At 33.0% G+C, this 14,524-nt stretch overlaps 1 pseudogene; it reads right to left on the bottom strand.

Moving 5' to 3' along the window:
• Positions 1–10,068: 10,068 nt before the first annotated feature.
• LOC124527985 (ATP synthase subunit f, mitochondrial-like) lies at positions 10,069–10,335 on the bottom strand (annotated as a pseudogene).
• Between the last annotated feature and the right edge of the window lie 4,189 nt (positions 10,336–14,524).

Here is a 14,524-nt window from a genome sequence, read left to right as displayed (position 1 = left end):
TCAACTGAGCCACTCACGTGCCCTGCAGATTGCATTTTAATATAAAACTTAAAGTTTTGCTTCCTTGAACTTACATTCCTCGAATTATGAGTGAAATTAACTTATGCTGAAAACAACCGTATATAAACAAACTTTATTCTGTGTGTGTGCCTGTTAATAATCTGAGATAAACCATGAAAATTTAAAGGAAGTCTCTTTTATCTGCTTATTTCTTAAATAATTATGTATGAAAATAATAGTCTATCTTCTCAAGTCTATTCAATGTTTTCTTTAAAGAAATATACTAATTTAAAGTTCTTAAAATTTAACTGAGCCAGTATCTAAAACTTATCTAATCTATAAAGCTCAAGTACTGCATGGGTCAGGATGATAAACAGTGAATTTTAAAAATAAACTACCTAGAATAAAAATTTTCAAAATGAAAATGACTTTGTCCAAGAGGCTTTTATTTTTTCCAGGAGCACAACTTTCTAAATCAAGTCATATAATTTTTTGAAAGTCCAACTTCACACTAAAACTCTTTATTTTCATTGCACTGTTTTCTATTAAGAAAAAAGAAAAAGGGTTTTACCCTGAAAAGTAGTTTTGCTGACAACCTTATTCCTATTGGCTACAGCTACTCTAGGAATGTTCAGATTTTCAGACCTGACTACACAGCACACATGTCCTTCCCTCCTTGTTTCTACATAGCTTTCCACATAAATACATAGCTCCTGATGATTTGACAGACTCTTCTTATCCAGAATTGATATGCAATGATGCAGAAGGAATGACAGGAGAGCCATAGCCTCTGTTTTTCATAGAACACCCTGTTTTTCTGTTTGCCTAATATTGCCACAACATAGAGTATTTTCTATAAAAACATGACAGACACTTTGAATGTGTCTTAATTAATTTTAGTGATCTATACCAATTAACTATTTTCTATTTTTTCTGTTTAATACATATTGGCTGAATGACTTACCTTTGTAAGTGAGGAAGAATCAGTAAGTATTCAAGATTGTAAAATATGTATCAGCATTTAAAATTATTATATACATGTTTCACATGTATATTATATAGTATTATGTATATTATATCATATATATTAGTGTATACATAATATAATTATGTATATTATATTATATTATATTATATTATATTATTACTATATAGTGCTAAAGTGTAAAATGCTTTTCTATTTTTAAACATAAGAGAAAGTTGTCCAAGTCTATGCTGTGGAGGGAATCAGCCCTGAGTTTGACTACATCAAAGATAATATGGATAAATGAATTCTGAATAATGGTACAGTTTTAACTTGTTTGAACTTTTACCTTCTAAAATGGCATAAAATAAAATAATAAAATGACTAACAAGGCATACCTCTTAGATTGTGATTTTTTTTGGTTGGCACAAATTAATTTCATCTGTCTGTAAACAAGGTCCTTAATAGTTATGGCATTTTTTAAAATGTGGATTAAATCAGATGAGTCAGACTATATCCCAGATGCAACAAAGTGCAGGGAAGGAAATGGAAAAATCAGCAACAAGATTTGTTTTTGAATGTATACATTATCCATAAGGCCCAAACAATAGAAGCAAACACTAGAATGTCCCTAAAGTAGTGCCATTTGAAAGAAACCTTTAATAGGTCAGTTAAAACCCATCTCACAATAGCAACAGTTCATTTTATATGCATATGAAAAAAAAATTCATCACAAAACAGCCAAGTCCACAATAATGCAACTTCATATAAAATCTGAAGCTACAAATATAAATTGGTCCTATTAAGAACAAACTAGACACACTCCAGATGGTTATGTTGGGATACCTAATGTCCATAATGGCTGCCTTTTACAATTTTACTAAAGAATAGAGCTGGTGTGCAAATTAAAAAAAAAAAAAAAAACAGGAAAAAAATCTGAGCTATGGTAATGATGGCCTGTCCCTGGGCATTCATTCCGTATGGTTACTGTAAGGTCGTGGGAGGAAGTGCCTTTGCTCTTGTTTTACAATTGCACTCCTCATAGAGCCTACAGAAAAAAGGTCTGTCTCTATTCAAATTCAACAACAAAACCAAAAACAAGCTACTGCAGCTTTCAATACTTCCTCAAGAAAAGAGATATTACTTGGCTAAATAAGCCAGGCGCTGTCTAAAAGAAGGGAAAGGGTGAGTAAAGAGGAATGAAGGAAAGATGCATGCACTTTTTCCTCTCAACCATGCGCTGCAGAAGGAGGACTAAATGAGCTGTAAAACAAGAATTGTAATAACAGATTTAAAATATCCACATTTCTGGGAGGAGTAGATGAGAGAAGAATCTTAAAGTTTTTACAATCTCTAATATAGTTTACAATGAAATTATATTATTGGTGAAAATTAAATCCATTAAAAAATAATTATTATAGTCTAACATCTTTGTTATTCAAAATGGAGGCCTATAAGCTAACTGCATTAACATCACCTTCGAGGTTCTTAAAATACAAAACCTCAGGAACACTGACTCAGAATCTGTTTTTTAACAGCATTCCTGAGCGATTGACATATATGCTGAAGGTTTGGAAATGGTGGTTAAAATATGCTTTAAATTGATAAAGCAGTGGGAAACATTGTTACACATTTTTTGCCATAAAACATATGTTCTTACTCAAGATAGCAAATGTTTACACTTCGTAATAGCTATATGAGCACTTTTTGGCTTTGTGAAAGGGCCAAAGGGTTGGTTTTCCCTTCTAATTTGAGCTTAAAAGCTCAAGAGGTTTTCTGTCCTCTTTCAGAGATGCTATAGGATGAGTAGAATAGAGGGACTAATTTCTCAGTAGTGTTCTCTTGTTACCAACATTCAAAGAATACTCTTGAAGAGGGTGAGTTGGATTAAATGTATTTGTGAGGTTTTCTTTTCCTTCTATCAGATTCCTATTTTGACTGCCTCCAATAACTACCTGTTTTTAAGGACTATTATATTTAGTTGTCTGTCTCCCTCTTCGAATCCTATTTTTTCTCAGACTTTTGGCAGTTCATGAAGTTTCAGCAATGAGGAGAAAGTCAAAGCTTAGCAAGCCTGAGTCAGGCAATTATAAAAGCTCCAAAGAACAAAACAATGATGCTGATGCAGACATGATTTTTTTTTTATTTTTTGATGGCAAAAAGTCCTTTACAACTTTGTATTTTCCCAGTTGCACTTTGAAACCCATAATCTAGGTGAACAAGCAAGGGGACAGATGCTTCTTTGTCAGTCCTGTTAAGTTCCAGGTGTTTTACCAGAATGCTTAGTAGGCACAAAGATGGTTTTGTATAGGCTTAGGACCTCATGAAAAGCATTTAAATTTATAATAACTTCTGTTTCAAAATATTATTTTAAGTGTAGTAATTGATCAAGAATACAGGATTTTGCCTGAATGTGGTGCAACTCAAAACAGTATAATTAAAACCATCTCATTCATCTGGTGAAATTTATTGAGTACTTATTCTGTGAGTCATGGGGTTTCACACTGGGCACATTGTGCTGAATGAAGTAGATAGGGTCAGTGACCCTATCAATACCAATTGAAAACAAATAATTAAATACAATTCTTTGATAACACAAACTTGCAAATTGATCTGAATATGTTTCGCATAACTATGTAATAAGAAAACTGACCAGTAATTTCTTATTACTTTTACTGTTTAGGAACTACTTCTCTGAATAAGTGTTTAAAAATAAGACCTTAAAATTAAGTAGTAGTCATTCTCATAAATGATGGGTCGAGAGTCATGACAGTTGTGGATATAACATACGGAAAGACTAAACTGGGAGTTTGACAAAAAGCTTTCAGTAGTAACTGTCAGAAAATTAGCAGAAAAGAGATACAAAAATGTGAAATCAGATGAATGATTTCTAAATGTTGAGTACCTACTATTTCCTGAAACTGTATTAACACCTACATGTATATTTCTCATTTTAATTAAAACATCTGTTTTGTGCATTAATTTTTATACAAAAAATTAAAATCAATTACACATTACCTTTTTAACTAAAGTCCTTTCTTGAATGGATTTAAAAACTTATTAAAAATCAGCTATAGGGGTGCCTGGGTGGTTAAGTCGGTTAAGTATCAGACTTTGGCTCAGGTCATGATCTCGCGGTTTGTGAGTTCGAGCCCCATGTCAGGGTCTGTGCAGACAGCTCAGAGCCTGGAATCTGCTTCAGATTCTGTGTCTCCCCTCTCTCAACCCCTCCCATGCTCATGCTCTGTTTCTCTCGTCTCTCAATAATAAATAAATGTTAATTTTAAAAAAAAAATCAGCTGTATTTATTTGAATATCAGGAGTTATGAATGACCCCTAGAATTTCAATTACATATTTTACATATCTATCTCATTTTCCATGTTTAATTAGATTTTAAAAGAGTAAAACTATTTTTGATCTTGATCATCATAATAATGCCTAATTCAGTCATTTAAATGCTCTATCACTCTGTGTTGAATATAATTCTCATTTCTGGCTAGCTGTCTCAACCAAATAACAGAGTAGATTCTAGCAGTCACCAATACTGAAATACCATCTGAAATTACAATATGTAGAAATAGAAGTAGATATATGTATACCTGCACCTTTTCCTAATCCTATATGTATACCTATCTATATCTCATTCTTTAGTCATGTCCTCTGTGCTTTTTATATTTATCTTTCCAGAATTTTTTTTATCCATGGACTTCAATGTTGTTACATATACATATATACTAAAATGTGACTTTTTATGAAAATAAAATTTTTAATTTTACATTAAATTTTTTTTAATGTTTATTTATTTTTGACAGAGAGAGACAGAGCATTAGTGGGGGAGGGACAGAGAGAGAGGGAGACACAGAATCCAAGGCAGGCTCCAGGCTCCGAGCTGTCAGCACAGAGCCCGACAGGGACTTGAACTCACAGACTGTGAGATCATCACCTGAGCCAAAGTCGGACGTTCAACCGACTGAGCCATCCAGGTGCCCCTTAAATTTTATATTTTTATTTTAACAGATTATTTGGAATATGCTTAATATAAATTATATAACATATAATTGTGCTGGTGAATCATAATTTCTTCAAATATTTTCCTTTACTAATTTCCTGAATTTTTAACATTCCAAATAATTCTGATACAAATTATCTTTTTGACAATAATTGAAATGGGGAAATGATTTGGGAGTATTTCAACAGGGTTAATACCTAATGTGGAATTGCTGAATCAACAGATACTGACAAGTTTAATTGTGTTAGATATGACCACACCACCTTGGAAAGTGTTTAAATTTTCCTTCCTAACCTACAGAAATATTACTGAGTATTGCCAATATTTACATTTTGTTAAATTGAGGTCATTGAAACATTATTTTACTTTATATTGCTTTGTTAATCTAAACAATACTATCTAGACCTTTTTTATTTATTTTTATTTTTTATTATTTATTTTTTTAATGTTTATTTATTTTTGAGAGAGAGAGAGAAAGACAGAGCATGAGCAGGGCAGGGACAGAGGATAGGGGGAGACACAGAATCCAAAGCAGGCTCCAGGCTCTGAGCTGTCAGCACAGGGCTTGATGCAGGGCTCAAGCTCACGGGCTGCAAGATCAGGACTAGAGCCAAAGTCAGACGCTTAACCGACTGAGCCATGCAGGCACCCCTACTATCTAGACCTTTTAATCATTATCCTAAAACTTCAAAATGACATTTTTTATGAGTTTTTATTCCATATAATACTATCTTCTCAGTGTATAGCATAAATTAGGGAGTCTGAATTAAGTTTATAACTAATGATATTTAAGAAATGTAATCATGAACAGTAGCAATCATCCAAAGATTGATAGAAATAAAATAAAATTTAAAGTTATTTTTCCAATTATATTTTTCAAAGAAATTCATGAAAAATAATGAACTTTATTTCATTCTTGATGAGTAGTAAATGATGATGATGATGATGATTTATAGTGATGCAATTAAAGATTCCTTGAGGATTTAAGATCTTTATTCTAGCTTGATCTTTGTAGGAAATACAAATGGTAAGACTCTCTCTTTTAATCTCCCTTGACCTGGACTATTTTTTGTTGTTGTTGTTTTTGTTGTTGTTGTTGTTTCTAGGAAAGTATCTCTTAAACTCAATCCAAATATTGTAGAAAGTCTCTCAAAGTTAAATGAAACCTTAAATCTATATTTTAGAAAAGACAGCACTGAATAAAGACAGAGATGTTTTGTAAAATTAAAATGGTCATTTTATTAAATTAAATCACCCTATGTTTTAAGGGAAAGCATTCTTCATAGAATTATCTGCATTTTATGCCAAGAAAGGGCCATGGACAAAGATGTAGGTTTATCGTTTATGAAATTAAGGAACAATGAAGATAATAGATATATAGTAACATAACAGAAACAAGAACACAGAATTTAACGTGGCTATACAGAAATACATTGCAAGTAGTAGAAGGAAGATTACATCATTTACCTTGTTTTTTTGAAGGTGAAGACAGAAGCTGAGATGTTTGAAAATGGATCCATATGATTTTAAGTGATAAACTGAATGAAGGTGGAAAAATTATCCACCAGGAGCAAAAAGAAGAATAAGTGTACAAACACCATCATGAACAAAGTCTAGAAAAATATTTTTTTTATTCTTTTTTAATCTTTATTTATTTTTGAGAGAGAGAGAGACAGAGAGAGAGAGAGAAAGAGTGTGAGCGGTGGTGGGGTGGAGAGAGAGAGGGCGACACAGAATCCAAAGCAGGTTGTAGGCTCTGAGCTGTCAACACAAAGCCAGATGCAGGGTTCAAACTCACAAACCGTGAGATCATGACCTGAGCCAAAGTTGGACACTTAATCGACTCAGCCACCCAAGAGCCCCCAAATTTTTTTTAATTTAGATATAATTAATATATAATACTAGTTTCAGGTATACAACATAATAATTCAATATTGGTATATTTTGCAAAATGGTCACCACAATAAGTCTAATTAACATCTATCACCATAAATTGTTACCAAGGACATTTCCTTACAATCCCTATAGCAACCGTAATTTATAACTGTTAACCTTTCATGTATATCTTTTCCCAAATTTTTTAAAAGAGTTATTTATTTATTTTGAGAGAGGCAAGGAGGGGCAGAGAGAAAGGGAGAGAGAGAATCCCAAGCAGGCTCTGTGCTGTCAGTGCAGAGCCTGATGCAGGGCTCAGTCCCACAAACTATGAGATAATGACCTGACAGGAAATCAAGAGTGGGCCACTCAGGCACCGCTATTTTTTTCTCGTATTTTTTTTGCTATTTGTCCATGTGTGTCAGTCTTTTTCACTGCAGCCTGCTTTTTCTAGTACCTCTATTGTTATTACCACAATGCTGAGGATGCATTAGATGAATTCCAACCTTCGGATATGAGATTGCAGTAATTTACTTTATGGTTCATTTATATTCAAAAAGTAATACTGAAAATGATGGCATCAAATGCTCAGTAACCTTGATGCTTCATGATTGATCTCAGAACACATATTCCATTCCATTTCTTCACATGAAGAAACTTCAAAGTAATTTTATTTATTTATTTATTTTTAATTCCATTTATTTATTTTATTTAAGTTTATTTATTTATTTATTTATTTATTTATTTTTGAGAAACAGAGAGAAGCAGAGAGAGGAGAGAGATAGCTCTGTAAGAGCAAAGCCTGATATGGGGCTTGAACTCATGAACTGTGAGATCATGACCTGAGGCGAAACCAAGAATCAGACACTTAACCGACTGAGCCACCTAGGCACCCTACATCAAAGGAATTTTAAATCCAAAATAGATTCCCTTTGACATTTTATAAATATAAGTGAGAATGAAAAATTGATATAGATATTTTTGACTTTTGTATTAAAGAGGTAGTCTTTATAAAGGTGCTGCATTTAAATCTGTAAAATATGCTCTTCATGTGTTATAATCCAGAATGCTTTAGTCCTCTTCCATGATATATTATAGATAATTGTTTAACTTTAGAGTTTCTGTTGTTACCAAATTTATATCAAAGCTATAGATTACAACTTCAATAGGGACATATTAAAAAGTAAAAGCTAGTGATAGCTCTTCCAGAGAATTCTATGTCTTGAAACGGTTTGTATTTATTTATACAAATATACAATAAGTCACTTCAGTAATACAGATTTCCATGTATAGTTAGACGGTTTAATGATGTCCGGCTTTCAAATATACATAATACTAAACAGAAAAGTATGAAAATTATGGATCTTGTGGAAAATGGAATTGTATACATAATAATGTCCATTAATTTAGAACCATTTCATCATGTAAATTATTAAGGATTCAATTATATTATTTTAAATTGTTATATTTTTTATTATAATTTTAAATCTTTACTAAAAATGATTTAGAAATTGTATTATTCCCCTCTAAATGCCACATAAAACATAGATTATAAGTATTTATATTGCACATTAATTTTCAAACTGGAGGCTTTAGGCTCAACATGTATAGATTTTATTTGCTTTTTATTTTAGGTAATATTATAAGCAATATTTGAATGTTCATCTGGGTTACTATGAAAAATATTCATTTCATACAAAGGAAAAGGTTACAATTCAGGTAATCAACAAATGCTTTTCAAACTCTTTAGTGGCTGGTTTCAGTCTTACATCCAAAAGACAGTTGGAACTCATATTGGCAGGCTTTGTAGCATGGTGTTAAGAGCTCGTGATTTGGATTCAGATTGCTGAGAACTGAAGCCCAAAACACTCAAACTATAATCCTGGGCAATTTATTCACTCTTTCTGTATCTAGGTTTCTCCTTTACAGAGTAAGGACAGTAATAGTAGGTACACTGGTGATATGCTTATCTTTTTTAATGATGTAGCGAATATTCAACAAGTTTTTATTGTTATTGTATTTATTTGGATTTTTTAATTTTCAATAATTTCTAATATATTATCAATAACTTGTCATTCAAAACTGAAACTTTCAGAGCACATTCTCATGAACTAGTATTTAGTGAGAAAACTCATTAATTATTTTAGAACATATAGTATTTTATCACACTGAGATTTACATTAACCTATCATTTTATATTTTTGTAAATTTTACTTGACCTTATTGATAGAAATTTTCTGGAAAAAAGAAAATTTATTTTTCCTTTGTCATAATTGTCTCATAAATTAAATTTAGTTGCTTCTTTAGTAAACATCTTTTTATTCAAAGACCATTTAACAAAAACTCTAAATAGCTATGAATTATTAAAGTAAAACCATCATTGAACCAGCATCCTGATCAAATCATTATGGCCAGTGTGGATATTTTTTCTCTAATTTTTTATAACTAGCAATAATTATCATCAAGAAGTTTAGACATTTTTATAAATGCTGACAGAAGTGCTCACTTAAAAAACGCATGGCTTCTGAGGATTTATGAGTACATGTGTACACCCAAAAGGTAGTTTGGTCTGAAATAGATGACACTCAACTACTTCCTGTTAGAAGTAAGAAAATGTGTTAATTGCATTTAATATAGTTTATTACACTGTAGTCAACACAGGCCATCTGTCCACACAGCTGCCTCTTGGTGGTTTCAGCAAAGTGAGTGTATGTATTTTAAGGGGAAGCACAATTGAAAAAAGCAAAACAGCCCACATTGATTGACTTGGTGTTACACGACTATGTGCTATTTTTTTTTTTAATTTATACTGAGTAAATACGATGTTTACCAGATTTCCTCTTGGGGTAAGAAGTGACTTTGTTAACAGTGTGTCTTGATAAACTACTTTACTGAAACTAAATGTGAGGGTTTGTACTGACTAAAGACAAAAAAAATTAAAACCCTTAAAATGCTTTGTTTAATATATATAAATAGAAATGTGGGTCTGGGATTAAGGAGAGGGTAGAGAGCATAGAGAGAGGGGCTAGAGAAGGATGAGACAATATGGCAAGGACCTGGAAATTGTGTTAGAGAAATGAGTTGGGGTCCTATTTTTTTCCCTGTGTACCAGTCATCTTTTTGTGAGTGTTAATTCTCAATTAGGATATGAAAGGATTCAAGGATGCCAAGCAAAGGTCAAGGTCACAAATGCAGAATGTGCTTCCGCACTGGCCCTCTTCAGTGGTATTTGTGTAGCTGCTCATGTTTGAGTTCTTCATAAGAATGACAGTAGTTGAAAAGCCCATAAGATGCCAGCACCATAGAAATCCCAGCAAGGCCCCCTTTCTTCACATTGACATACTTGTCATAATACCTCTAGTAACCTCTTTGAAATGCTCCAGCAATGGTTTTCGGGGAAAAATTCCACATCAGTATCCAGCTTGACAGCTCTCCTAGTTTGAAATCCAGGAACTTCTTCTCATTCACTGGTACAGATGACATCATTGTGGAGTCCTGGGTGTCCACTATGACCACCTGAGGAGAACTCCAGTTGGGGTACTTTTAAGAGCAGGAATGATCACTATATAATTGGTTATTAGCATTTCTGTGATGTATTCCAGAAAAGTATTCCATTAAAATGGAATATATGGATAATAATGGAATAATGTATTCTATTAAAAGTTTAGTAAAGTATACTAGTCACATGCAAGAATTGTCATAAATAAAAAAATTGTCACAAATATTATGTTTTTGCTTGGTAAAGATCAAAGACAGTGCCGTATTGATAGTTGTGTTCAGGTAAGAATCAAAGGGAAAATCATTGAGTGATGGAGTCAGACCTAAACTGAACAAACTTAGGTGAAAAACTTCTAGAAGGATAAAGATAATCATGCAAACCTGTTACCCCCTTTAAGTTCACAGTTACCTTGAGATGAGGATGCAACCATCCCCAGGCAGATGAACCTTAACTAACTGAAAGTGAACTTAATATAATGTTACTATAATTGGCATAAGCTTAATTTATGAGGAAAAAGTGGCCTAAACAGGTTTCTCTGTTGTGTTGCTTTTTGAGGAATGATACTTGAAGATAAGCTCGTTAATTCCAGTCAGAATATATTGAGTGCTTTTCTGTGCCAGATGATTTTAAGTCATTATATATATCACAGTGAATAAAGGAAACAGAAATCCTTGCGCATGTTATGATTACACTCTAATGGAGAGAAGAGGCAAAGAAAAAAATAAACGAGTCAGATACACAGTATGTTAGTTGATAATAAATACTATGAAGTAAATAAAGCTGGCAAGGAATTATTAGGGAGAGGACATAATTTTTATTTGAGCAAAGACCAAAGGAAATGAAAGTACAAATCAGACAGAGACCTGTGTAAAGAGTCCCAGACATAGGGAAAAAAAAAAAAAAAAAAAGAGTACGAGACATAGGAATGTGTAAAAACCCAGATTCTCAATTTGACCTGGCTGTTCAAGAAAGAACAAGAAGATCTGGAATCACAGATTATAATAGTGTCTTAATGTCAATCTTCTCTTGATGGAAATATCACCAAAGTGAGTACTAGCTGAACTAATCAATATAGATTTATTTTATAAACAGAATTATTGAGTAATATTTCAAATTTTCTGTCTGACACATTTATAACCCCTAACCTATACAAGAGCATATACTACCCTGAAATGTTATTTTAGTATTACTCTTTTTATCCCTACTCCATAAGCAAAGTAACTAGGTATTATTTTGGATCCCTCTGTTATTTAATGCCATGGTTAGACATGGGGATGACACAATATATGAAACATTTCTGGAGATCTTTATTCTCTTTTATCAGAATAAAACTGATAGGGTGTCAGAAGTACAAGAGAAAATAAACAAGATATATCTTATAAAATACATATGCATTCATTTCTTCATTTCAACGTATTTATTGAGAAACTGCTGTATGCAAGCAGTGTGTTAAGCATTGGAATTACCGTTCTATAAACAGACATGATTTTGTTCTTAAGATGGTGGTAGGAAATTCATGCAGCATGCAAATGATACACCAAGAGAATATGAAAAAAGACGTTTTATGGAAGCATGTAGTGGCAGGGACTCCTCTTGCCTTGGAGATCAGAGAAGGCCTCACAAAATAAGATACTAAAACTCTCACGGGATAGAAAGTATTATTTTGGTTAAAGATAAAGTGATCAAAGATACTAAATGATACTGATAATGGGAATATTTCCAGTTCTAACAATTGGTCACAGGATTGGGCAAAGGGGATATGATAGGAGGTATGTAGAGTCTGGGCAGGTAAAAATGCAGATTGAAGGATATTCATAAGAGAGTGGAGGAGAGGGATCCTTGGGCCTACACCTAAACCAAGGCCTAATGGAAGCCCCCTTATGGAGTTTTGTGATGGATAGTGAGGAAAAATGAGGCAGGAAGTAAAGGTGGTATTAAAAGTGTTTTTTTTTTTAAAGATTAGAATTATATAGCATTTTCCTATGTTTATAACCACTGTTTTAAATTGATGAATAACATAAAGTTGATGTCAGTCACTGAGGGGATTTCCTTAGAGGGGAGGGGAAAGGATTTAAAACAGAGGTGAAAGAGAAGGCCTTAGGTAATGCCAATAACTATTCATCCAGAAGGCAGAGTATGTATTTCCCACGCAAGGAGATTCATATACTCAGGAGATCAAGAATTTCTCTTCTCATGCCTTCAATTTTCTCAGTGGGAAACTAAAAGTAGGATTACCAGTTAACTGGCAATTAGAGAGTGGGTCTTGGTAATTTAAGAAGAGAGAGTACATGAAATAGTTGCTGAGTTTAATGGTCATGAATTTAAATTAAAACCTTCAGGCAGCCATGTTCAGGATTGGGTTTGCAGGTGGGGTTTAGGTAGGGTTTAGGTTAAACTAAATATTGTAGTTGCATCAAGTGCATTTGATGAAAGGAGAGAGTTGTAGAGAAATTGAGATTGTATACAAGGGAGTAGGTCAATGATGGAAGATAGAATTTAGCCTGTGTTAAGGGAGGAGTAAAGACATCAGAGGCTCTAGACATTACAAATGTAGCTGAATCTATGAATAAAACATTCCAGTGGTGTCTAAGAGTTATTAGAGATGGGATACTAAAATGAGTCAGCTGGAAAGATGGAGATGGTGTCCAAAGAATAGTGTTGACATTGAAATTATAGTAGCCAGCTGTTGATATTGACAAGGGTAGGTAATAAGCAAGGGATTAGGTAATGGTCACTGGAGGAGAGGAGGTGAAGGAATTGTGAAGCCAGAGTATCAGATACATTATCTACCTGAATTTTGAAGTTATTATGATTTATGATAGAACGAATGTTGCAGAAAGTTTATATGTCTCAGCCGCAATCCACATCCAGCTCCAGGTCTGTGGGCCAAAGTTATTACACATTTAAGGTAAGAGGATATTGTCGGACCATTTTGTCTTCAAAATTGTAAAATTTGAGGTGGTCATGAGGCATTTTAGGGACATGTGTCTCAGTAGGTGTGACATAATCTCACTGCCCACACATAAACAGCAGTTTTCTTTAGTGAATATTCAGGAAATCCCTTGATTAGCAATTTCCCTCCATATGCAGAACAGTAAATTGATGTGCACTTCAAATTTATTAAACCCTTGCACTCTGACTCTGACTTTGTTCTACCCAATTAGAGTTCAGCATTTGTTGAAAATGTGTTAACTCTCATCGCTGGCAGAACAGGCAAGAGGGCCCAGTGGTATATTCTGTGCAGCCAATAAGTGGCCTGGTGATCACAGTTGTCAGATAGATAGTGGCCTTTAGGATGCCACAATGTCTTCTAGGAGCCATCAGTAATTTTCTAAACCTTTCAAATGTTCATTTTATAAGAACTGCGATAATCTGTGAACTTTGAATCATTGGAGAAATTCAATATTTAAAGTAACTCATCTCATCTTCAGCATCCAGAGTGTTCAGACATCTGAAGTAGGGTGTAGTTTTATATTACTGTCTATGTCTATATATGAGAAATGCATTATCGAAAATCTTTTTACTTAATAAAAGCTTATATTAGTTTACTAAGGTCCTATATAATGTGTGGTATTAACAAATTACAAAGAAATGGGCTTCTCACTCATTCTCTAACTAGTCCTGGGACAATATGAAACTAGTCAGAGTTTCTACATATTCTCTACCCATCGTGTCCTAAGGCCTATTTTCCTCATTGGCCATCTAGGTACTGGGGTAAATAAGGCAGAGTGAAAACCAAGAGATTCTTTATGAACAATTATTATGACTATTCCTGGATGATGTTTTTGAAATAAAAATATTCTGATAGGACCAAGAAAAATATATCTTTAAAACTAGTAGTGAAATGGAATTAAATAAAACAGACATGAGAATATTTCTGTTATAAAGGCAGAATTAGTGATCAATTTAATCCTAACATGAAATAATTACATTATCTATCTCCTATTAAATTCATACTATTTTCTCTTTGCCAGAGACAGGTTTTCTAGGTGTATGTGTAGATATTTTCTTGCTCTAAATATTTTTTTTCTATTAAAACAGTTCTAAAAATATTTTATGTATCAGTATTTCTGCATGTCTGTGAGTATATCTTCATGTAGGTACCATATACCTCATAAAATGGAATTGATAAAATAAAGATGTGAATTTTTATATTGATAAATAATTGATACAAAG

The sequence above is a fragment of the Lynx rufus genome, unplaced genomic scaffold (assembly GCF_022079265.1).
Source record: "Lynx rufus isolate CCGP_SWC_20201006 ecotype Redwood Valley unplaced genomic scaffold, mLynRuf1.p SCAF_6, whole genome shotgun sequence".
NCBI lineage: Eukaryota > Metazoa > Chordata > Mammalia > Carnivora > Felidae > Lynx > Lynx rufus.
Note: the sequence above shows the minus strand (reverse complement) of the source record. Positions and strands in the feature narration are given on the sequence as shown.